Raw genomic sequence first — 26,732 nt, forward strand, 5'->3', positions numbered from 1 at the left:
ACCACTGAAACAAAAAAGATAAGATTTTAAAAATGGGCAGAGGTATTTTAATTTTTTTAAATGGAAAATAGAGGACTTGGACAGCCATTTTTTCTAAACAAGACATACAGATGGCAAACAGGCACATGAAAAGATCTTTAGCATCATTAATCTTCTGGGAAATACAAATCAAGACCACACTGAGATATTACTTCAGACCTATTGGGATGGCTATCATCAAAAAGACAAGAAACAACAAATGTGGAGGAAAGGGATCCATCATGCACTGTTGGTGGGAATATAAATTGATTTAGCCACTATGGAAGACAATATATAGGATCCTCAAAAAATTAAAAACAGAACAATCATATGCTCTAGCAATTGCACTTCTGGCTATTTATTTGGAGAAAATGAAAACATACATCAAAAAAATATATGCATCTCTATGTTCACTGCAGTACTATTCACAATAGTGAAGATACGGAAACAACCCAAATGGCCATCAATGAATGAATGGATAAAGAAGATGTAATATGTATATATACAATGGAATACAACTCAACCATAAAAAAGAATGAAATCTTGCCATTTGCAACAATATAGATGGACCTAGAGGTTATTACACTAAGTGAAATAAGTCAGACAGCAAAAGGCAAATACCCTATGATATCACTCATATGTGTAATCTAAAAAACAAAGCAAAGCAAACTCATGGATATAGACAATTGGATGGTAGTTACCAGAGGGAGTGGATTTGGGGAGTGGGTAAAATGGGTGAAGGGAGTGGAGAGGTACAGACTTCCAGTTGTGAGATGAATAGGTCATGAGAATGGTGTGCAACACGGTTACTATAATCAACGGTATTATGGTGCATATTTGAAGGTTGCTGGGAGAGTGAATCTTAAAAGCTCTCACCATGGGATACACCTGGCTGGCTCAGTCGGTGGAGCATGTGACACTTGATCTCGGGGTTGTAAGTTCAAGCCACACATTGGGTGTAGAGATTACTTAAAAATAAAATCCTTAAAAAAAATGTTTTTTAAGTTTTCATCATAAAAAAATTTTACAACTTTTTATGGTGACAAATGATAACTAGACTTATTGTACTGATCATTTTGCAGTGTATACAAGTGCTAAATCATTACATTTTCCACCTATAACTAATATATGTCAATTATGCCTCAATAAAAGATTAATAACTCTATTTTTATCATAATTATATTTTACACATGATTTATCTATTCCCTTTATGTGAACATTTAAGTTTTCAGCATTTTTCCAGGGATCAAGCCCTAAACTAAACACAAGCTCCAGAATGGCAGTTATCATGGGTTAAATTTGTAGAGTATCCATTCACATTTTTCCTTTTCCAAATAATGGCCCAAGTTTCCTTCATGCATTCATCTTCTCCCCCATAAAACCCATATGTATAAAGAGGCAATTACCATATTGTGAGCTCCAGAGTAAACCTGATTGGTTTAAATCACCTCTGCCAAGATGAAATCAGAGAGGGAAACAAACCATAAGAGACTCTTAATCATAGGAAACAAACTGAGGGTTGCTAGAGGGGAGGGGATGGGGGGAAGGTAACTGGGTGATAGACATTAAGGGGGACACATTATGTTATGAGCACATTATGTTATAAAACTGATGAATCACTGAACTCTACTTCTGAAACTAATAATACATTATATGTTAATTAATTGAATTTAAACTAAAAAATAAAAGCTTAGGATGACATACATAAAATAATAAAAATAATAATCACTTCTACCACAGTGATTAGGTCAAGAATACAGACATAAACCTATTAGCATGATCACTGACCTAGCCACAGGATTAGTTCAGGAATGGATATGTTATCCAATTTATTTATTTTTAAAAGATTTTATTTATTTATTCATGAGAGACACAGAGAGAGAAAGAGAGGCAGAGACACAGGCAGAGAGAAGCAGGCTCCATGCAAGGAGCCTGATGTGGGACTCAATCCCGAGACTCCAGGACCATGCCTCAGGCCGAAGGCAGACACTAAACCATTGAGCCATCCAGGGATCCCCTGTTATCCAAATTATTTTTTTAAAGATTTTATTTATTTATTCAGGAGAGACACAGAGAGAGAGAGAGAGAGAGAGAGAGAGAGAGAAGCAGAGACACAGGCAGAGAGAGGGAGAAGCAGGCTTCATGCAGGAAGCCTGACAAGGGACTCGATCCAGGGTCTCCAGGATGACCACCTGGACTGAAGGCGGCACTAAACCGCTGAGCCACCCGGACTGCCCTGTTAACCAATTTAGACCAATGAAATGCAAAGAATGATTTACATAGAACTCCTGGGAAATAGTTTTTCTCACTCTTAAAAAAAGGAACAGAAAAAAGTTCTCGCTTCCTCTGAAAATCATGAAGCAGCATTGTGAGCTTAAAATTACTGCAGTCATTTTACCTCCATGAAAGAAGCCAGGCTGAAGATGAAGCCAATACACAGAGGAGTGTGCAGCTGAGCAAACTGGAGAAACAGCCAGAGCTACTGGATTATGCCAGCCTGAAGCTCATCTCCTCTGAATTTTTGAGCATGAGCACTAATGATACTTATGTTTGTTTAAGCTAGTTTAATTTTGTATTCTGTTACTTGCAGCCCTAACTCACATATATAAACTCAGACTCCCTCGAGTAATTTTATACTACTATATCCTTTCAACAAACATCTATACAAAACACCCTCTTGATACCAGTATAACATTCCTTATTCATGTGGAGTGGGACATTAATAACTTTTCTCTAAGATTTGAGGTTGTAGGTCTGTATTTTTCATTTCCAGAAATATTGTTAACTTCTTTACTTCACTATTTCTCATCATTGCTACTCCCAGGCTTTTTTACAGTTTGTTCCTGGCTACTACATCATATCAGAGATCAGTAGAAGGAAGCTAAAAAGAACCTCAAGATTGTTTTCAGTATTTTATTCCTCATACTGCCTGAGTCATCCTTCACATAGGACTCTGATGTAATGACTGAGGGTCACATGGAAAGTCACTGAAATAACATTGGTCAAATTGAACACTTACTGCAGTGAAATCTCACAGGTTAAAAAGTAGGGAGTGGCGGGGGGGGGGGGTGCCTGAGTAGCTCTGGTGGTTAAGCATCCAATTCTTGAATTTGGTTCAGGTCATGATCTCAAGGTCATGAGATCAAGCCTCACATCCAGCTGGCGCTGAGTGTGGAGCCTGCTTAAGATTTTCTCTCTCCACCTCTCTGCCCCTCCCCTGTCCTCTCCTTCCTCCTCTCTTTTTCTCTCTAAAAAACAATTAAAGAAAACAATGGAACAATTGGTAAATAGTTGAGGTCTAGGCACTTCAAGAAATATTATATAGTTATGCAGGGGTTTTTTAAATTCTGATTCTAGAGACTGTGGTAAGACATGAAAGAAAAACTTAGTTATAATACCAAGTGTAGAAAAAAGTTATATATACAATAGTTATTGTTATGTAAGAGTCACAAACCAAAAAGACAAAATAAAACATAATTTTTAAAACCCTGAAGCACATAAAAAGTAAAACAAACACCAAAATTACACTAACAGTAGTTGCCCTAGAGACTATAGAAATTTTTCCTATTTTTTCTTTCATGTTTTTTAACGAACATAGGTGACTCAATAAAGGAAATTTTTAATGTTTTAACATAGGAATGCTAGCATCATTTTCACTGACCTCATTTTTTAATTGGCAGACTTGAGGTGGACAAAGATAAGAAAGTTAAGGAGGAAACATTTAGCATCACAGAGCTTGAAGATCTCAATGTCCACTTTCCCAAAGAAGTTTTCTAGGTCAAAGGAGATATACAGGATCCAAAATAAGACCGCACCCTCCATAAATTTAAATACTGTCCCCCAGGTGTTAAGAAACAAAAGACCACCAGTCAGGTCTTCTGGGTCACTTGGCAATCTCTCAGTGTCCTCCAAGAGTAGTATCATGTAAGAAATAAAATAGCTGACAAAGGGACAAAGAGGAAAGGACAGAGTTGTGAATCAGTCCAACTTAGACTATGCAAAGCGAAGTAGAAAGAGGCAAGGAATTAGATGAACACCGGATGCCTGGGTGGCTCCAAGGTTGGGAGCCTGCCTTCGGCCCAGGGCGTGATCCTGAAGTCCTGAGATCAAGTCCCACATTGGGCTCCCTACATGGAGCCTGCTTCTCCCTCTGCCTGTGTCTCTGCCTCTCTCTGTGTATCTCTCATGAATAAATAAATAAAATCTTGGGAAAAAAAACCCCACCAGGCTATAAATCTGTATGTACCATTATCTTCCAAAAGTGAAGCACAGAATGAAAGGTGGAAAAGAAAGGGAGACAAGATGAAAATAAAGTGGAAGGAGATGGAATTGGGAAGATAGATGACAGAGATATGTATATAAAAGAACAAATGATAAACCAGAATTATGGAGAGAGAGAAAAGAGTTAATAGAAAGGGTAGAAAGAAAGTGAACAGGCAACCAAATGAGAAAGGATATTCCCAGTAGTGTCAGAATTGATGATGGAAACCTTAGTGAGACCCTGGGAAGGGAAGGTGGAGGTGAATGACAAATGTGCAGCATCAAAATAAATCATCTTTTCTAGATGTTCTGCAGGAATAAATTTTCCAGAGATTTAGATTTGGTAAACAGACCAACCTGGATCACAGTGAGGAACTTATAGGGGATTTGAGATGTCAAACACACAGAAGGCAAGGTTTGCCTGTAATGTGGAAAATAACACCATGCATGGCCTTTTAGTATCAGGATCATTTCAAATAACTGCAGTTAAGAGAGATTTCTGTAAAAACCTAAGACAATATATTAGTTTTTCTTTAGCTGTAAGGTATCATTCATATTCAATTTATATACCCTTGTTAGTTTTCCTCACACTTGAAAACCATGTACTGTATCCATATATGTTTTGTATTTTTTAACATATTTACATTTAGTATTTGAAATCAATTCATTATTTATTTATTATTACATGAGAGAATTATCTGACTGAAAGAAAACACATTTGAAAATAATCTATATTTCCTGACTTTTAAAATTAAAATTCTTAAAGCACAAACTGTTAACTAGAAGCAAATTTTGTGCTTGAAGTTGCATTGTCAATTTATTAATCCAGAAAGATAAGCACAGCGATTAAGAGAATGGGCTCAGTGAGAGAGCCCTGTAAACAGGCTACAGTTTATTGGCAGGTTAGGCCTGTTCTTAAGCTCTCTGACCAAGAATCTCTCCATCTATGAGATGACAGTCTCAGTAACTGCCTCGTGTGGCTATTATGAGGATTCAACAAAATAATACATATGAAATACTTAACATAGTACCTGGCACATAATACTTAGTAAATGCTGTCACTAGTTCTAAAAGTCACCATACTTACTGTCAATGTCTTTGCTAATGTTATTGCCAATATTATTGTCAGTGAGAGTGATAATTTTATTAAGACAGAAAAAATCATTTCTTACTTACTTTGCTGTGTACTGTATCTCAGACATGCTGTAGTCTGTGATCTTTCATGTATGATTTCCTCTGCCTAGATCTCAGACGCTACCTCCTCCATGCTCTCTTTACCTAGCTAATTCCCACTCATCTCCCACTCTCAGCTAAAACATGGTCTCCTTCTAGAAGTCAGCCTTCTCTCACTCTGAAGGATAGAGTTGTTACCTAACAATCTGCTCTTCCCCTCTGCTGTTGTGATCCCATTACATGGTAATGCCATGTTTATTTTATTGATCTGTATTCCCTCTTATATCACACAGACACACAGACACACACACACACACACAATTTCAAGTTCCTTGAGAACATGAATCTCTTCTAGGCCTTCATTTCTAACCCAAACATGTACTTAAAGTGTGCCTGGCAGCCTAAGTTCCTAATAACTATTCTTTTAAATAAATAGAGGACACTTAGCAAATGGATGTTAAGTTTTACAAACCCTATGTGCCAGGCTGAATCATAAAATATTTACTAATCAGAAGCATTCCATAATTTCTGAACTATTAAGTTCAATGACTACTTGCAAAGAGTATCCTAAATAATTTGACAATAAATAAATAAAATACCTTGACATATTTATGCAGATCTTTGAAGTAGTAAGCTGAAAAATATGCCCTTCTATTTTTTTTTATTTTTTTAAAAAATTTAAATAATATGCCCTCAAACAATTTTTACAAAATTTGGTCCTTTCCTGAGCCCAGCTATTTTAGTAGATCTTTGAATAGAAGTTACTTTTATTGGAAGAGTCATAGAAAATAACCATCAGAACTGAATGAAAAAAATCATCTAATAAACTTCTGTACCTGCTATGCATTAAGCGCACAGGCAGATCAAAGAAAGATGAAACACAGCCCTTCTTCTCAATAAGTTGACAGCTTAGGTGACATAAATAATAGAGAATTTTTTCCATCCATTGACCTCTCCCCACTGAATTCTTCAATTAATGACACTTATTTGCACTTTATATGCACTTACTTAGTTTTGAATCTAAGAAATGTCTAGTTTGAATCTAGAAATCTAATACGTCATTATTAGACATATATATGACATATTACTTATTTCCTTTGCAACTGATATGTACTGATGTATTTGAGATAAATTAAGGATGCCAGTTTGTATCACAACTTTATGATTAATTTTGTCTTTTGAAAATAAACCAATTTCTCCAAGAGCACATGCTTATAACATCCATCATATAGACAAGATGATTTGTATTTAGCCTCTAAAATTTTACCCCACAGCATCTAATTATTTTTCCTTTTGGCAAAAGCTTCTGGACACCTGTTGAAGTCATTACTGGTCAGTCCTCTGGGGGCAATAGGAGAGCTCAGCTCCCTCACACACTGCATATTTCTCAAGATTCACCAGGAACCTCATAGACTTGCTGCTGCACAACGTGAGCCATTTAACAGGTGGCTGGTCCTGCTTCTACTCCCTACCTTCTCCAAAAATGATATACTAGATTTCTTTTTTTTTCCATTTCATTTCTTTTCCCTTACGCAAATATCCAAAGTAGTGGAAACTTTCTCAGAAGAAGATAGAATTTAACCCAGAAGATTAACTTCATGAACCTACATGGAACAAGACTTTTGCTTGTGAAACAGGAGATGGATGGATTTTTTCCTTTTCTCAAAGCTGAGAAAAATGGGTGAGGAGTATAAAGGTATCAGTTTTTCCATAATATGAAAGGTCGATAGAGAAAAAAAATCATCTCAACAAAATGATGGATACTAAATGGGTTACTGAGCACTGTGACCATTTCCTTTTGAGAGTTAAGAAAATGTTAATTTGTAATTATATATTTTGCCTTTTTCTCACCAGGGCAATGCTTGAAGCTGCACTTAGGCTGTATATGTGTATAAAGAAAGCTTTTGTTTGAATATGCTAAGGGACTAGGATGCTGTAGTTCCCAGCATCTGGTTGTTGAGTATTACCATCATCCTTCCTGCAATGCAGTTCAGCCTCAATTGGTGACAGTCTTATTTCAAATTCTGAGACTATGGTTCTATTGTCCATAATACTAAGATCTCCTACGGTGTCCATCAGGATCGTTGTAGGAAACAGATTCAATCCAAACCATTCACATGAAAGGACTCCAAAGAAGCAAGAATTTACATAAGTTTTAGGCAGGGTTATGGTAATAAGCAAGAACAGTAAGGCACCTGGAGACTTCAGTATTGGGAAGCCATTACCACCAATAGTGCTGAAAAGAGAAGGGGAATAAATAGTGTTGTAAGAAACCAGGGAGCCCTAATAATGAAGAGGAGGGACCACTGTGGCAGGAGCTGTAACCACAGGAGACATTACAGGAGAAAGAAGTAAATATTCTGACCTTTCTCTCCTCTCATTCTTTCATTGATTTCCTATTGGCCAAACCCAACTGGATGTTGCAAATCAGCTACATCTGGGTCTAGGGAACAGCCTGCTGAAAGTATAGCACAGGATAAAGAAGGGCAACAAATAGACTTGGATTGAAACAAATATAAAGAAAAAAATGTATAGGCATATCCAAACAGAACTTAGCAAGTTAGCAAGCTGGTCCAGCAATGTTTATCCCCAGTAGTCTAAATAAGAGAATCATTGAGAGTTCTCCAGATGAAAACTTTACAATTATTTGTATGTAAAAGGATGAAATAAGGGTCCCCAAGAGAACTTCTTTAAAAGATTGAAAAGTCTGCTACGGAAGAACAGACTGCCTAGCAGTAACCTTGCTGAGGTACAGAAGTGGTATCTTTCTTTCCCCACCTTGAAGGAACCAGAAGGGAGAAAAGAGGCAAAAGCCAAAAACCTGAAACAACAGCTTACCAGATCCCCCCAGCCCGCTGCTCACCACTGAATCACTCAGCAACAAAAAGAAAGAAACTTCGATTTAAAAATCCGATAACCATCTAATGATCAGCTAATCATAACAACCACAATATTTGCTTCTCTTGATTAAGTGGTACAAGTGGACCTTGTACACACTTGTACAAACCCAGATACTGTGGTCCTCACTGAATTCAGGAAGCCCATTTTCATCTCCAGCCTAGATACTAGTGCTACAACTACTATAGTACTTCAGGATGCTGGTATACCCTTTAACAATGCATTTCTCAATTTGAGGGTGAAAAGAGTAAATTCTAAACCTGCTTGGATCCCAGGACTGAAATAGATAAGCAACTCAATAACATCTATAATACAAGGAGGAAAAAAATCTCTAAATCTGACAGAGAATTGACTTATATGACCACACTGGAAAATCTTGGCTCTTCACCCAATTATCACTCGAATTCAGTTTCCAAACCCAGAGCCTCTTGAATGAGAGAGATGTGTATGATAGGCAGAAGGAAGGAAAGAGGAAGCCTATGATAGCATCATAGTTAGCACATGGAGACTGGGGTGAAGGCAGGTGGGAGAACTGTGGGTGGCAAGGAAGAAGAGTATGTTACTGGTTTAAAAAACTAAACATTCATCTTTCACAATAGTTAATCTAAAATTGAAAAATCAAGGAATAGGAGAGTAATGATGTTTTTTCAAGATATAGAGGTAAATAGCAGAAAAATTAGCTAGAAGAATTAGAAGGGGTGCCTCTGAAGAGTTGGAATTAGGGAAGAGTAGGATAGGAACTGGCCCAAAATTTTTGCTATTATGAGCTCGAATGTATTATTTAAAATCTTAAATATATTATATACATATTAAAATGTATACTCTGTGTGTGTATATATATGTGTATATATATACACATATATATACATATATATAAAAAACTTTCATACAGATTGAAGTTTATGCTAAAAATAAAGAATCAGCAATAAAGTACATTACACTTTACAAGAGTGAAGAAACCAGTTGAATAATTAGAATTCCACATATGGGTCTAATAGGAGATCATTTAATCCACAAAGAAAAGGAAAGCCCCAAAGGTCACCACCTAGAAATCATGTAAAGCAAAGAACAATGTAACACCAATAAGATAGTTTCCATCTCTGGCTAGAGTGACTTAATTGTGTCTCAAATTGGACACACTCTGTAATATTTAATTTTAACATAATATATGACAGACTTTGGCCCTTCCTTATACATGGAAAGGGTTAAATATCTATTGACTTTAACAATTGTACAGAAAACTGAATGCAAAAATCAGTGAAGTCCCCACATTCTTTTGCAAAATATAACTTGGTGGTAAAGGGCTTCTAATGTGCTTCCAAATGTGGAAGCCAACTGGGAAGAGCCAATGTCAAAATAATCAGAGGCAGAGAAGCAGCTAGTCACAATTAGAGGTGTGAAACAAAGTCAGTCTATCCAATGTCTAATTGGAGGGACTAGAAAAACAACATAAGGGGTCCCTGGGTGGCTCAGTTGGTTAAGCATCTATCTGCCTTCAGCTTGGGTCATAATCCCAGGGTCCTCATTTTGAGCCCTTCATCAGACTCCCTGCTCAATGGAGTGCCTGCTTCTCCCTCTCCCTGTCACTCCCCTTGCTTGTGGTCACTCACTCTCTCTCTTTGTCAAAAAATAAATAAAATATTTTTAAAAAGAAAAGAAATAGAAAAACAACATAAAGATTCCTACTTATCAGAAATGCCCTAAATCCACCCACATATGGTCAATTAATTTATGAAAAAGGAGCCAAAAATATTCAATGGGGAAAGAAGATTCTCTTTAATAAATGGTATTGGAAAAAACAGGCAGCCACAAGTACAAGAATTAAATTGGACCACTCTGTTCTGAGATACACAAAAATTAACTCAAAATGGATTAAAGACTTGAATATAAGCTCTGAAACCATAAAATAAAACTATACAATGGGATCCCTGGGTGGCGCAGCGGTTTGGCGCCTGCCTTTGGCCCAGGGCGCGATCCTGGAGACCCGGGATCGAATCCCACGTCGGGCTCCCGGTGCATGGAGCCTGCTTCTCCCTCTGCCTGTGTCTCTGCCTCTCTCTCTCTCTCTCTGTGACTATCATAAATAAAAAAAATAATAATAAAAATAAAACTATACAAGAAAACATAGATGATAAGGTCCTTGACATCAATCTGTGGCAATATTTTTTTTAAAGTTTGACACCAAAAAAAAAAAAAAAAAAAAAATTTAAAAAAAAAATAAATAAATAAAAATAAAAAAAATTAAAAAAAATAGTGTTTGACACCAAAAGCAAAGGCAACAAAAGCAAAAATAAACAAGTGGGACTATATCAAACTAAAAAGCTTCTGCATAGCAAAGGAAACAGTCAACAAAATGAATGGCCACCTATCAAATGGGAGAAAATATTTGCAAATTATATATCTGATAAAGCATTAATATCCAAGACATATAAAGAACACATACAAATGAATAGCAAAAAAAATCAATTAAAAAATGGGCATAGGATCTGAATAGATATTTTTCTAAAAACATACAAAGGGGCAACAGAAATATGAAAAGATGCTAAACATCACTAATTATCAGAGAAATGTAAATCCAAACTACAGTAAGATATCACCTCACACCTGTTAGAAAGGCTAATATCAAAAAGACAAAAAATAACAAGTGTTGGTGAGGCTGTGGAGAAAAGGGCACTCACACATTGTTGATGAGAATGTAAATTGGTACAGCCACTATGGAAAACAGTATGGAGGTTCCTCAACAAATTAAAAATAGAACTACCATATCATCTAGCAATTTCACTTAAGGGCATTTATCAGTAAAAAACCAAAAACACTCTCTCAAAAAGATAAATACAGCCCCATGTTCACTGCAGCATTATTTACAATAGCCAATATATGGAAGCAACTTAAGTGTCCACTGAAGCATGAATGGATAAAAAAAATATGGTATATGCATATACAATGTAATATTATTCAGTTGTAAAAAAAAAAAAAAAAAGAGTGAGATTTTTGCCATTTGCAACAATATAGACGCACCTAAAGGACATTACGCTAAGTGCAACAGAGAAAGACAAATACTATATGATCTCATTTATATGTAGAATCTAAAACCAAAACAAAATCTGAGCTCATAGATACATAGAACAGATCAATGGTTACTAAAAGTCAAGATGGGGAATAGGTAAAATGGGTGAAGAGATTCAAAAGGTACAAACTCCCAGTTATGAAATAAAGAAGTCATGGGGATGCAATGTACAGCATGTTGACTATAATTAACACTGTATATTTGAAAGTTATTGAGAGTAAATCTTAAAAGTTCTTATCACAAGAAAAAAATATTTTGTAATTATGTATGGTGACAGGGGAGAAATTACATTTCCTTGCTCCAGAGGCAAACAGTTCAGCCAAATAGTGCAGTTGCCAAAGGCAAACTCAACAAGCTCACAATAAGCCTCATTGAGGATGGTATATCATAAGGAATATTCATATCCTGTTTGATGAAATAGGAAAGAACCCATTCATCCTCTGAATTAAACAAACACTTATATTCTAAAATGTCTACATAAAAATATGTCATCAGTGAAAAATGTTTACATGCAGAGATTTTTACCCAAAGAGAATGTACATTAGGCCCAAGCATAGTTCATCTGGTATGTACAAGTGCTGCAGGGAAAACTAGAACACCTGCATGAACATTTGATTACTTAACCAGGCCTTTTGTCTAGTCTGTCAAATCCCTCTGTTAGAAATCTCTCTTTCTGACCCAATAACAAGAGAACCAGTTTTTCAAATGAATGTTCTTTTACTCCAAAGAGCAAGCCAGGACTCGTACTCTCCGTGTGTGTCACCATCTCCTTTCAGGAGACAGTTGGTAATTACTGCAAGGCTTCACTCTGCAGAGGGTTTGCCCCTGCAACTTTCACTGATTTGTTTAACTAGCAGTGAAATGTGATTTACATGCCTTTCTCCCAAGGTGGTCTTCTCTAAAAACCACAGCAAAATGATCATCTGCAAGCTGAGCTCATGGTAAATAAAACCAAGGCTCTTCTTTTCTAAAGTGGAAGGTCTAATCCTGTAGTCTTGATTGCTTTCCTAATTACAGACTCCAATCATTGCCACAGTACCCAGTGGTGGCAAGAACCTGTAACTGGTTATATATCCCATCTTCATCATGAATCTTCTCATTTAACTGCAATACAGAACCAACTTAAACCCACAGGTTTCAGGTACTGAAAACTTCACTTAGGTGAGGGCTTCATTCCCCTTTTCATTCATTCTTCTTTCTCCCCACCACATTTTTATCTTCTTACTATTATGTCATCAGAAAAATATGCTTTTTTCTTCCAATTAAAAAAAAAAAAACTAGTCCAAAAGACTAGTAGCATCTCCTATGAATAAACTACTGAGGAATAACAAAGCAACTCATATTCTAAAATCAAAAGGGACTTTGTTTTCTTGGCTCATTTCTCAAATATAGGATGAGTGGAGACAAGGAAATATACCCCACCACCAACACCAAGTTTGGCTGGATAGAGGACAGATACAAGTTTACTAAGAATGCAAAAGTCTTATAATAAAATAAGAGATCCAGGCAACTCATTTCAGGACTAAAATTCACAGAGACACATAAGTACATCCCAGAAGACCTCATCTGAAGGAAACACTGGCCTCCATCTGCCCACTCTTTTTCACCTGACCATATAAAAAAACCATATTCCCCTGAAGATATGCCTTTGTCCTGGGCACTACTCCAACTCAAATCTGGAAGGAGGAACAGGAAAAAAAATTAACTGAAACTTAGATATAAAGTTTAGTACTTTGCAATTCAGTAGCACCACTTCATAAGTCTAAAGTACTTTTCTAGTATAAGGTTTTATTAAGCTCCTTTTCAGAAAACAAGAAAGCAAATTGAGATAAAGGACTTAAGTCTAAACTCAGCCTACAAAGCAGTAGGAAACAGAGGGAGGAGTCCAGAAGCCCTTACTGTGAACTGGGCCTCTGATGTCTTCAGATGCTGCCAGTCACCCCAGTTCTGAACTCCCAACCTTAAGAAACAAGGCAATACAGCTATTTCTGAAGAGGATTAAAAAGGTGACAAGAAAAATCTCATCAGTGAAGAGGTCACTCTGAGGTCACCATCTACCACCCAACCTTGGAGATTAAGGAAGCAGGGAAGAAGAAACCACATCAGCTCTCCCACGCCCAGCTGAAGGTCTATTGCTTCACTGAATAGCAATATTATGATGCCAACTCAGCTGGTCCGGACAAAAAAGTGTGCGAGGCTGAGTAGTGAGTTTTAATTTCTATAATTACTAACTCCAGTAAGAAATTATCTACCTAACCAGTTTTTTTCCACAAAAAGGGAGTGCAAATAAGGTAAACAGAGTCACATCTTTAGTTTCATTTTCCCCAACTAACTCTACAGTGAGTTTCATACATTTGAGGTGTTTTGTGACCATTAAAAATATGTAAGCAAGGACACTTTATATGTTTAAGGTAGAGAAATTATAAAATTGCTAACATTAATAATTAAGGTATTTCTCTCTTCCTTCCAGTAAGCTTCTTCTCACCCTCCTCCCTGGCAATTTGTAAACCGGGCAGATTATGATGTCTTAATGAAGGCCACACAGAAATAGGAATTCACTAGCATCCACTTTCAGAGAATATATTCACTTATCCCACATCTTTGCCTTGTAGGCAGTAATTCCTTTAGCCAATTTTCTAGAAAAAAAAACTTTCTTTTTGACCACCAATAATTGGTTAACCTGCCCAGTATCAATCAAGACAAAATCAATCAATCAAATTTCATCTGATGGGATGTATCAGAAAGATTAGATCTATCAGACTAGTTTATGTTTAAGGTCTTTATTGTCCAAATCATGGCCCACTTTCATGCAAAAATATATACAGCTTGAACAAGAGACTATAAAGGAGTATATGATTTAATCTCACTCTAAAGATTCTAAAACATTTATATTTTACCACTTTATATTCTTTTTTATCACTTTATATTCTTAAACACTTATATTTCTGGGTATCACTGACATTCTTTTGAGCTGAGCTATTCGTAATATGATTTCTAGTTTACAGATAAGGAAACTGAGGTACCAAAAAAGATGTTAGATCTATCATTGTTCTTCACAGTTAGGAGGCTACGTTGACAGTATTAAGAGAGACAACAGAGCAAGTCAAATACTGAGCTGGATTAAACATTCAAGGTTTCCTAGGTTTATGCTTGATCAAGGAACCACCTTGTCATTCCCACATAATCATGGAGGTCAGTAAACATTTTATAATGTCACCAACTTTAAAGGAGTTCTATCTTTTGACCCTTTATCTTGGACCTTCCTATTTCAGATCAGCTGTCTGCATATTTCCATGTTTTGAGTATACTCAAGAGCAAGATTGTAAAGAACACAAAAATAAATCAGTCCACAAAGATTATCAGCCTGAATGTCACTAGGAGACAAAAGAAGCTGCCACAAGGAACAAGGGAAATTAACATTCTTTCCTATTCACCTGGCAAGAACTGAAATCAAACTGAACTTGTTGGCAAGCTCTGTTAAAAGTTTGTCTAAAATATTCTGGAGCTACTAGTAATGAGGTTTTCAAGGACCTTTTTATCATTTATCATTCTTCCCCACTAACACCATGTTTTGTGAGATTCTCCTTATCAAAGTGCCTTGAATTCTTTCTGAAAAATCATAAAAAATGAATTAATAGTTGAATGAATAGTAGAATATGTGCAGGCTTTATAATTAGAACTTGGCACTGAATACCACCTTTTGCACTGACCATAGGTGACACTGAACAATTTGCTGAGCCTCTCTGAACGCCAGTGTTCTCATCGGTTAAAAAAAATAAGTAATAATGCTTTCTCTTACGATGATTGAAAGAGAATGTACATAAAGCACCTGGCACATAGTAGACATTCAGTAATTTTTGGCTATTAATTTTAAGCTTCTAATCATCCTGAACTACCAGTAAACCATTTCTGTATCAATGTAGCTGCAAAAAAGAGAGAGGTGTTATTTGAATTAGATGGTCTACTTTATCACATGCAAATAAAGCATTCTATCTAGACATTTTGGAAATAGTTTGCAGGGGCCCATTCATGATTTTCAAGATTCAATAGACATAAAGGGATTATAAATAGATCAAATACAATGTTAACATTCGCTACCTCTCTGTGCAAAAAAATAATGCATGTTATCAATGTCTTTGGAAAGAAATAAGAAGTTCAAAATTCCTTAATCTAATTCTCTGAGTCTGTTAAATGATTTAATGTAATATTCAATCTTAAATTCCAATTACTGTAAAGTCTTTTTTAAGAAATTAAAAATTCCTCTATTACAATGTGGGTTCCTAGACTTAGTTAATTGAAGTCACATGATGTTAAATATGCCATTTAAAGGAAGGGAAAAGTAATGTGTGGGAAATATCAGGAAGGGAGACAGAACATAAAGACTCCTAACTCTGGGAAACGAACTAGGGGTGGTGGAAGGGGAGGAGGGCGGGGGGTGGGGGGAAATGGGTGACAGGCACTGAGGGGGACACTGGACGGGATGAGCACTGGGTGTTTTTCTGCATGTTGGTAAATTGAACACCAATAAAAATTAATTTATAAAAAAATAAAAAATAAAAGTTAAAAAAAAAACAAAAACAAAAAATAAAAAAATAAATAAATAAATAAATAAAACCTTTTAGCTGGGCAGCCCAGGTGGCTCAGCAGTTTAGCGCCACCTTCAGCCCAGGGCATGATCCTGGAGACCGGAATCCAGTCCCACGTGAGGCTCCCTGCATGAAGCCTGCTTCTCCTTTTGCCTGTGTCTCTACCTCTCTCTCTCCTCTCTGTGTTTCTCATGAATAAATAGATAAAATCTTTTAAAAAATAAAAATAAAACCTTTTATCTGATTTCTCATATGTTTAATGAAAGAGCTAAAGTAGGTTTCTATTTGAAGTGTTTTCCTTTTACCACATCATGCATATTGTGCTTTAAATATGGACAGTGGTGGATAAGGAATACTAGTGTAGTGAGAGAGGGAAACAGATAAAAAATAATAAGTTATTGTCCTGCAAAATTGAAATATGTAATCCAGGTCACTCATTCAAGTTCTAATATTTTATGGTTCTCAGAAGACAAGGGTAGTATCATATATATCTCTTTTTTTAATATTTTATTTATTTATTCACGAGAGACACAAAGAGAGAGGCAGAGACACAGGCAGAGGGAGAAGCAGGGTCCATGCAGGGAGCCCGATGTGGAACTTGATCCCGGGTCTCCAGGATCATGCCCTGGGCTGAAGGCAGGCACCAAACCGCTGAGCCACCCAGGGATCCCTCATACATATCTTTTGATCTCTTCCCCACCACACGTCAATATAGTACTTTCCGTACAGTAAATATTTAATAATATTTGTCAGTGAAGAAACAAATGAACACATAACTTTGTTTTACATCTAAACATTATAGTCTAATAGCCAAAGAATTATCTAGAATTGTGCTCTTCTTATATACTTTGATTTCAACGCATGAATACACAACAATCACGATTTGTCTCTGGAAACATTTCCAGAGTAATCTCATAAGAATGGAGGACTCTATGGAAAATAGCTGCTATGGTGATTGATCACAAAATGGAAGAATTGCTAAAATTTTCTAAAAAGGGAAGCAAATGACATTTTCTGAGTTTCTATTTCAAATGAAAAGGCAGTGGAACAATCAGCAAAATGCCAAGAAAATTAATTCAATATGCATGGAAGATAGAACACCAAACAATCAGCTTCAGAAATCTATATAGCCATGTGGTAGGGACTCAGTAAGAGACCAAGGACTTCTGTTTTAGTTTTACACTTACTTTGACTGAAGCCACAAACTTTGCAAACCATGTGATGGATACTTTCTGCTGGATATTTTTAATTTGATCAAATTGTTCTCGACAGTTCCTTTTACCACATCATGCATTATGCACATTAAAGATGAGCAGTGTGTAGGGAAAACTATTCAAGTGGGAAAGGGAAACAAAAAAATACATATTATTTTCCTTTAAAATTTAAATAAGCTATCCAGATCATGCTAAGCTGTATGATTTTACATGCAAAAAAAAAAGGAAATGAAGTTGGCAAAAATCACATTAGATTCAGTGTTGAAAGTGTTAGCTTAATTACCTTTTGAATAATTCAATAGATTATCACACCTACAGTGAATTTTATCTTTTAAATTATGTTAAATCAGTAGTCAAATTTTACTTAGGAATTAAGGTACTGCTTTATTGAAGCCTTCATTTAAGTAAGCTGCCATTTCACTGTGGGATTGGAATGAGATTTATTAACATGTTTATACTCCCAGACTTTGTCACTTTTCTCATCTCCTCATTCGACACCTCTAGCAAAGCATTGGCTTGGTCACTCAACTTCATCTTCTTTCCAATCCTCTAAGGAGAGTTCCATCTTGCCAGTCTAATGACCCTGCTCATATTTTACTGGAGATCTTCACAGATACTCTCAGAGTAACTTGAATATCTCCTGGGCACCATTAGTTATAGGCCCTGAATAATATTGATTTCTCACCAGTTGACCCTAGAACAATAGAGACCAGTGAGTCACATAATAATCAGACCAGCTGCTTGCAGTTCTGAATACATCTACTAACTTATCTAATATTCTGTTTTGGATAGGCCAGCATGTGTTGTTAAGTGACCTATCCAAGTTTTGACTCTGACTTTTAAATATTCCCTGCTAAAATAGCTAGGATATCCAGGCAGGCTAGATTTCCAAACCCAAAAGAGGTTATTGAATTTAACCAGTAAATAATAACAATATAAGAAATAATTAATAATACCATTAAGAAAAGTTTCAGTGGTGATGATATTAGGAATTAAAATTTTAAACATAAAAAGGAGAGCAGAGAGTGAATAACTAGAGGATGTGGGTATATTATTCAAACAAATTTGTGAAAAGACATGGGGTAATAGTTGCTAGATGATAGAACATAAAGCATGAGCTTAGATCAGCAAACTATGACCTACTGTCTGCTTTTGTAAATAATGTTTTATTAAAACACTTCCACATCAATTCATATGCATATTATCTATGGACGTTTTTGTACTCCAAGCATAAGTTTAGTACTCACAATAGAAACCATATGACGTATAAAGCCTAAAATATTTATTACCTGGGCCTTTATTTTAAAAAAAAAAAGTTCAGCAAATTCTATTTTAAGCTTTAAAAATTTAATGGCTACATTGTGAGGCAAAAGACTATGATTCAGTTCATATTGTATGTTCACACCTCAAATTATTTCGCACTTTAGGCTATTTGAGTGATCTTAATTTCACCGTTTGGTCGAAGTGATAAATTTAGATAAATCTTTTCTAGATTACTTATATAATTTTTCATATGTAAAGCTTCTTAGATAAAGTATACCCTTGTCTACTCCTGCAAAATATTGAAGAGCAGTATTTCTTTGCATATATGAATTGTAACATTTTTCAAACAAAAACTGGAGTACTGTAAAAGTATTTGAGAAGGATGAAGAAAAATAAGAGGCCTTTAGTAATGTTTTAGATAAGGGAGATATTCTGAACGAAACTAGAAAAGGAGCAGGTATTATCAAAAATCTTCATAGTAAAAAATTTCTGGTAACCCCATGTTAATTGCAGTATTATTTACAATAGTCAACATATGGAAACAACCTAAGTGTCCCTCAATGGATGAATGGGTAAAGAAATTGTGATTTAGATATAGTGGAATATTATTCAACCATAAAGAAGAATGAAATCTTGCTGTTTGTGAAAATATGGATGAACTTTGAGGGAATTATGCTAAGTAAAATAAGTCAGCAGAGAAGACAAATACTGTATAATCTTTCCTAAATGTGGAATATTAAAAAAGGAAAAAAAAAAGCTCATAGGGATGCCAGGGTGGCTCAGCAGTTAAGCGTCTGCCTTCAGCTCAGGGTGTGATCTCGGTGTCTGGGATGGAGTCCCTCATCGAGTTCCCTGCATGGAGCCTGCTTCTCCCTCTGCCTATGTCTCTGCCCCTCTCTCTCTCTCTCTCTCTCTCTTTATCTCTCTCTGTGTGTGTCTCCAATAAATAAATAAATAAAATATTTTTAAAAACCTCACGGATATAAAGAACAGGTTGGTAGTTGCAAGAGGCAGGAATTGGGGGTAGAAGAAATGGAACTACTGTTTTTGTTTTTGTTTTTAATTTAAATAAATTAAATTCTAAAATTTTTAAAAATCTGGTAACCATCTAATGATCAGCTAATCATAACAACCACAATATTTGCTTCTCTTGATTAAGTGGTACAAGTGGGCCTTGTACACACTTGTACAAACCCAGATACTGTGGTCCTCACTGAATTCAGGAAGCCCATTTTCATCCCCAGCCTAGATACTAATGCTACAACTACTATAGTACTTCAGGATGCTGGTATACCCTTTAACAATGCATTTCTCAATTTGAGGGTGAAAAGAGTAAATTCTAAACCTGCTTGGATCCCAGGACTGAAATAGGTAAGCAACTCAATAACATCTATAATACAAGGAGGAAAAAAATCTCTAAATCTGACAGAGAATTGACTTATATGACCACACTGGAAAATCTTGGCTCTTCATCAAATTATCACTCAAATTCAGTTTTCAAACCCAGAGCCTCTTGAATGGGAGAGATGTGTATGATAGGCAGAAGGAAAGAAGGAAGAAGCCTATGATAGCATCACAGCACTGTAAATCTCCCCTCTACCCTCTCCTAAAGGGAATTGGAACCACTTACACATCCCCATCCATCCCAGGACTTGTTTAGTAGCTTAGTGCTACAACAGGACATATTTCAAAACTTGTTTTCAGCCTCCATTGTGAGGAAATACCTCACAAGATATGGGATGTTTCAGGATGTGATATGCATTCTGAACCAGCACCCAATATACAATACTGTTTTCAATTAGAAATAATACGTGGGTTTAGGGAGCAAAAGATAAAAAGAAATGGCAGACTTCATTCTAAATCCCAATGATTCACTATCAAAATTTTTGCCTCTCAGTACTAGAGGTCCCTGAGACATGTCCAGCAGGTGCACGAGGTCAAACTATTTTCATAATTATGCTAAGATATCATTTGACTTTTTTACTGTTAATATTTGCCCTGATGGTGGGTAAACCAAAGCCATAGCACCAACTGTACTAGTAGCCATTGTGTTTTTCACCTCCTTGCACTCACTATATTTTACATATATAGTATATGTATTCCACATCTTCCATCTTCTTTATCCATCTGCCTATACATGGATGCTGAGGTTGCTTCCATTTATTGATATTTTGTTTTCTTCAGATAAATGCCCAGAATGGAATTACTGGATCATATAATATTTCTATTTTTAATTTTTGAGGAATCCTCATACTGTTTTCCACAGTGGCTGCACTCATTTACATTTCCATCCAACATTACATGAGGGTTCCCTTTTCTCCACATCCTCACCAACACTATTTTTTGTCTTTTTGATAGCAGCTAATCTGATAGGCATGAAATTATACTTCTTGCAGTTTTAATTTGCATTTCACTGATGATTAGTGATGTTGAGAATTTTTTCATGTGCTTGTTGGCCATATGTATAACTTCTCTGGAAAATGTCATTTCAAGCCCTCTATCCATTTTTAATTGTTTTTTTATATTAAGTTGTGTAAATTCTTTATATATTTTGAATGGTAACTACTTATTGGATGTATGATTTGCAAACATCTTCTCCCATTCAGTAGGTTGCCTTTTTGTTTTTTTAATGGAAAACAAATGGATTTTAAAGTAAGAGAGTACTAAAAGTTTACTATTTTAGTATCATATTTCACATTGCAACTAAACTGCAAAAAAACAAAATTTGCCAAGTTTTAGTGGATACCAAAAAGGATATTCAAAATTATATGAAAAGACTATTGAAATCCTCTCTTTTTCCCAACTACATATCTGTGTGAACCTGGACTTTTTATATATTTCAACTAAAACGGTTCATGCAATATTAAATCTAGAAATTCAGCCCATTAAGCCAGACATTAAAGAGACTTGCAAAAATAGAAAATGATGCCACTTTTCTCCTCTATAGTTAAGAAGATGCTTAACCATCCGAACTACCCAGGTACCCCTATAGTTATTTTTCATTAAAATATATTCTATGTGTTAACATATATTGAGCTCATTATCATTGTTTTTAAAGAAGTGATAGAATAGGGGAACCCTGGGTGGCTCAGCGGTTTAGCGCCTGCCTTTGGTCCAGTGCGCGATCCTGGAGTCCCGGAATCGAGTCCCACATCAGGCTCCCAGCATGGAGCCTGCTTCTCCCTCTGCTTGTGTCTCTGCCTCTCTCTCTCTCTCTTTCTCTCTCTCTCTCTATCATAAATAAATAAATAATCAGTGGCATTTCTATACACTAACAATGAGACTGAAGAAAGAGAAATTAAGGAGTCAATCCCATTTACAATTGCACCCAAAAGCATAAGATACCTAGGAATACACCTAACCAAAGAGGTAAAGGATCTATACCCTAAAAACTATAGAACACTTCTGAAAGAAATTGAGGAAGACACAAAGAGATGGAAAAATATTCCATGCTCGTGGATTGGCAGAATTAATATTGTGAAAATGTCAATGTTACCCAGGGCAATGTACACGTTTAATGCAATCCCTATCAAAATACCATGGACTTTCTTCAGAGAGTTAGAACAAATTATTTTAAGATTTGTGTGGAATCAGAAAAGACCCCAGGGGAATTTTAAAAAAGAAAACCATAGCTGGGGGCATCACAATGCCAGATTTCAGGTTGTACTACAAAGCTGTGGTCATCAAGACAGTGTGGTGCTGGCACAAAAACAGACACATAGATCAATGGAACAGAATAGAGAACCCAGAAGTGGACCCTGAACTTTATGGCCAACTAATATTCGATAAAGGAGGAAAGACTATCCACTGGAAGAAAGACAGTCTCTTCAATAAATGGTGCTGGGAAAATTGGACATCCACATGCAGAAGAATGAAACTAGACCACTCCCTTTCACCATACACAAAGATAAACTCAAAATGGATGAAAGATCTAAATGTAAGAGAAGATTCCATCAAAATCCTAGAGGAGAACACAGGCAACACCCTTTTTGAACTTGGCCACAGTAACTTCTTGCAAGATACATCCACGAAGGCAAAAGAAACAAAAGCAAAAATGAACTATTGGGACTTCATCAAGATAAGAAGCTTTTGCACAGCAAAGGATACAGTCAACAAAACTAAAAGACAACCTACAGAATGGGAGAAGATATTTGCAAACGACGTTTCAGATAAAGGGCTAGTTTCCAAGATCTATAAAGAACTTATTAAACTCAACACCAAAGAAACAAACAATCCAATCATGAAATGGGCAAAAGACATGAAGAGAAATCTCACAGAGGAAGACATGGACATGGCCAACATGCACATGAGAAAATGCTCTGCATCACTTGCTATCAGGGAAATACAAATCAAAACCACAATGAGGTACCACCTCACACCAATGAGAATGGGGAAAATTAACAAGGCAGGAAACAACAAATGTTGGAGAGGATGCGGAGAAAAGGGAACCCTCTTACACTGTTGGTGGGAATGTGAACTGGTGCAGCCACTCTGGAAAACTGTGTGGAGTTTCCTCAAAGAGTTAAAAATAGACCTGCCCTATGACCCAGCAATTGCACTGTTGGGGATTTACCCCAAAGATTCAGATGCAATGAAACGCTGGGACACCTGCACCCCAATGTTTCTAGCAGCAATGTCCACAATAGCCAAACTGTGGAAGGAGCCTCGGTGTCCATCGAAAGATGAATGGATAAAGAAAATGTGATTTATGTATACAATGGAATATTACTCAGCCATTAGAAACGACAAATACCCACCATTTGCTTCAACGTGGAGGGAACTGGAGGGTATTATGCTGAGTGAAGTAAGTCAATCGGAGAAGGACAAACAGTGTATGTTCTCATTCATTTGGGGAATATAAATAACAGTGAAAGGGAATATAAGGGAAGGGAGAAGAAAAAGACTCCTAACTCGGGGAAACGAACTATGGGTGGTGGAAGGGGAGGAGGGCAGCGGGTGGCGGTGAATGGGTGATGGGCACTTACGTGGGCACTTGATGGGATGAGCACTGGGTTTATTCTGTATGTTGGTAAATTGAACACCAATAAACAATTTATTTTAAAAAAATAAAAAATAAAGGATTTGGACCTAACTTCAAAAATAAATAAATAAATAATAAATAATAAATAATAAATAAATAAATAAATCTTTAAAAAAAAGAAGTGATAAAATAAATATGTCAAAATTATCTTCAATTTAATTTCTAATATAATGAATATCAATCACTATAACCCATGTAAACAAATGCCCTTTGGGAACTTAAATACTTTTTAAAAGTATAAAGGGAATGGAATAACAAGGCAATGGGCATTAAGGAGGGTATGTGATGTAATGAGCACTGGGTGTTATACGCAACAGATGAATAACAAGTCTGCATCTGAAACTAATGGTACATTAGTTGAATTTAAATAAAATAAGCTTAAAAATAAATAAAATTTTCAGCCTCTTTGGAAAAGCACTATTAAATAGAAATAAGCTTGGGTGGGGTCATCCAAATTCAAAGCAACTGCATAATTAATTGGAAAAGTTTATAGACATTTTCTTATGACACCATAAAAGAAAGTAATACAGGAGAAAATAAAATGCAAATATAACTGATATTCCTCTGATTATTTGTGAAATGCATAATGCATTTTATAAAATGCTTACTTGAGAAATAAGACAGGAGAGATAACAATGAAGCATTGTATTAGATGTTGATATTCTCTCAAGAGAAATTACTCCAACTATAACTGACATCTATTTCTGTTTTCCACCATCGGTCAGTCAAATGCACTGAACTCTCATGATCTTCCCACTATTCCATGAAAAACAGTTTTCAAGAAGCTGATATCTATAGATTTACTTTATAAAGTTAATATTGTTAGAAGCTAAAGAAAATAAGTTATAATTATGTGTATTCTAAATTCCTTTGGGAAAAAAAACCTAGGATAATTAAGAAGATTAATATCCCGATTTAAAATATTCATTATTAAAAGGACTACCTTTTAAAGGTTGTAAAAATCTAGAAAGAAAGAAGAAAGAAAGAAAGAAAGAAAGAAAGAAAGAAAGAAAGAAAGAAAGAAAGAAAGAAGAAAGAAAGAAAGAAGAAAGAAAGAAAGAAGAAAGAAAGAAAGAAAGAAAGAAAGAAAGAAAGAAAGAAAGAAGAAAGAAAGAAAGAAAGAAAGAAAGAAAGAAAGAAAGAAAGAATCATTTAGAAAAATTATTGATTCTGCAATTTTTGTGTTTCTAGAAAAAATAAATCATTCTAACCTTGGTTTTTGAGAAAAGTATCATGTATGGAGAAAATTCTCAAATAAACATAATTCAGTTCCTTTTAACTTTCAAAATAACAATCCAACCTACAGAGCTTTGCAGATTTTATGGTGCATTGTAAGAATCCTATTTAGAAAATTAATATAGCAAAATAATTTGTTCCTTCTCAAGAGTTGGTGCTATAATGTCAAACTTCTAATAATCTTTTTCAACATAATGAACAAGAACTCTCTTATTATCTTTATAAAATATAGCCATCCAACTCCCCCCCATAAGTATTTTTTAACGTAGTTAATCCATAAATTTTTCTCTAACAATTTTTTGTTTTGTCTGGATCTGAGTCTGAGTCTTACCGTTAAATCCCTACAATTCAAGATATATTTATTGAGATTCTCAAGTATGCAAAGCTTTGGGTTAAGCACTATTAAATCCCTGAATCCTACTGCAAAATCCTGTTTTGCCTACATCAATGAATCCATTTCACAGGGTAAATAACTAAAATAACCTTTTAACTGGTCCCTATAACTTCAAATTATTCCTCTCTAACTCCACCTGAAAACTACAGCCAGAGAAATTGTAGACTAGAAATTTAATGACTTTATTTTTTAAAAAGCACAAAGCCTCACTTCTCTAAAGAAAGTTCACATATGTTTTTAGCTATGGAGACCTCTGTTTAAAGAAAATATTTGAAAAAGTGCAATACACAAAACAAATGAAGGTAGTTATTTGGGTTAAGGCAGGGAAGAGAGAGCAAAGGATTCTTGGGTTCAATGGATAATGTTTAGACTTCTTGCCTTGCATCAAAGATACTCCTCAAAATAACCGTTGTACTCTTTAGCCACTATCTTCCTCATACTATCTCCATTCCTGAAACTTCTGGATCATCCAGACATAGTCATTTTCTCTCAAATAAACTCTAAATAATGCTACCTGTCCTTTTTTATGCTATTATTTATGCTATTTATCCTACCTTTTTTATGCTATTTATCCTACCTGTAATAACTTTCCTCCCACCACTTTGACCACTTCCATAATTTCTAACCATTATTTGAGGCCTAGTAAAATTCTGTCTGTTTGCATACCTGCCCTACTGCCACAAGAAATAGTGAACATCCTCTCTTATGCTTATCACATGGACTGCCATTCAGCATCATGAGGTAATTATGTTAAGGAAGCTTTTATATATTTTAAGATAGTTTTCCTAAGATTTCTGCATTGATTTATAAATATTCTCCTGGTTAAATAACTTCTAGGCAAACAGTCTAAAAGAATCTGCTTCTAAGCTCACTTACATGGATGTTGTCAGTTTTCAGTTCCTTGCAGGTTGTTGGACTACGAACCCCTATTTCCTACTGGCTTTCAGCCAAAGGCCACCCTGGTTTCCTGCTGTATGACCTTCTTACATAAGCAGCTAACAACATGGCAGCTTGCTTCATCAAAGCTAACAAAGGAGAGAGTGTCTCCTTGCCAGACAGACATTATAATCTTATGTCACATAATCACATACACATAAATCATGTACATACCATTACCTTTGCCATAGTCTACATATCTAGAAGCAAGTCACAGGTCCTGCCCACACTCAAGGGAAGAGCACTATACGAAGGCATAACTACCAGGAAACAAGGGTCATGGGAGCTGCAAGTCTGTCTGCCAATCTGCTAAAATTACTATATCAGTGAAAGGATGCTTAGATTATATGAAGTCAAGAAAACTTTCAAGTTGGTTCCAGACATCTGAAAATCGGCACACACATTAATAAAAGGTGCACACATGTTGCAATACAGTTAAGTAATTTTATCAATAAGTACTGTTAGGACATGGAAGGAAATTTTTTCAGAACATATATCAAATATCTGGTGAAAATTAGAAAGACTAATCTAACTTTGCTCTTCCAGAATACTTGTTAAGGAAAGAACCTAAAGCCTTGGAAATTGTGAATTCCATGAATGCTACTTACCAAATACAACCAGGTTTGGAAAAGACTAATTGATTTAG

The 26,732-nt window shown here is 35.7% G+C and overlaps 1 long non-coding RNA gene across 8 annotated transcripts in view; it reads right to left on the bottom strand.

The window, feature by feature from the left end:
• The window catches only part of LOC121493154, a 399,396-nt gene that overhangs the window by 178,322 nt on the left and 194,342 nt on the right, over positions 1-26,732 (bottom strand). The window contains exon 1 of one of the 8 annotated variants that reach the window (XR_005988393.1): positions 17,190-17,325. The exons of the other annotated variants lie outside the window; for them this stretch is intronic. This is a non-coding gene — a long non-coding RNA (uncharacterized LOC121493154). Of the gene's footprint in view, positions 1-17,189; positions 17,326-26,732 lie in introns of those variants that run through there. 8 annotated transcript variants of the gene reach the window in all.

This window comes from Vulpes lagopus, chromosome 6 (genome assembly GCF_018345385.1).
Source record: "Vulpes lagopus strain Blue_001 chromosome 6, ASM1834538v1, whole genome shotgun sequence".
Lineage (NCBI taxonomy): Eukaryota > Metazoa > Chordata > Mammalia > Carnivora > Canidae > Vulpes > Vulpes lagopus.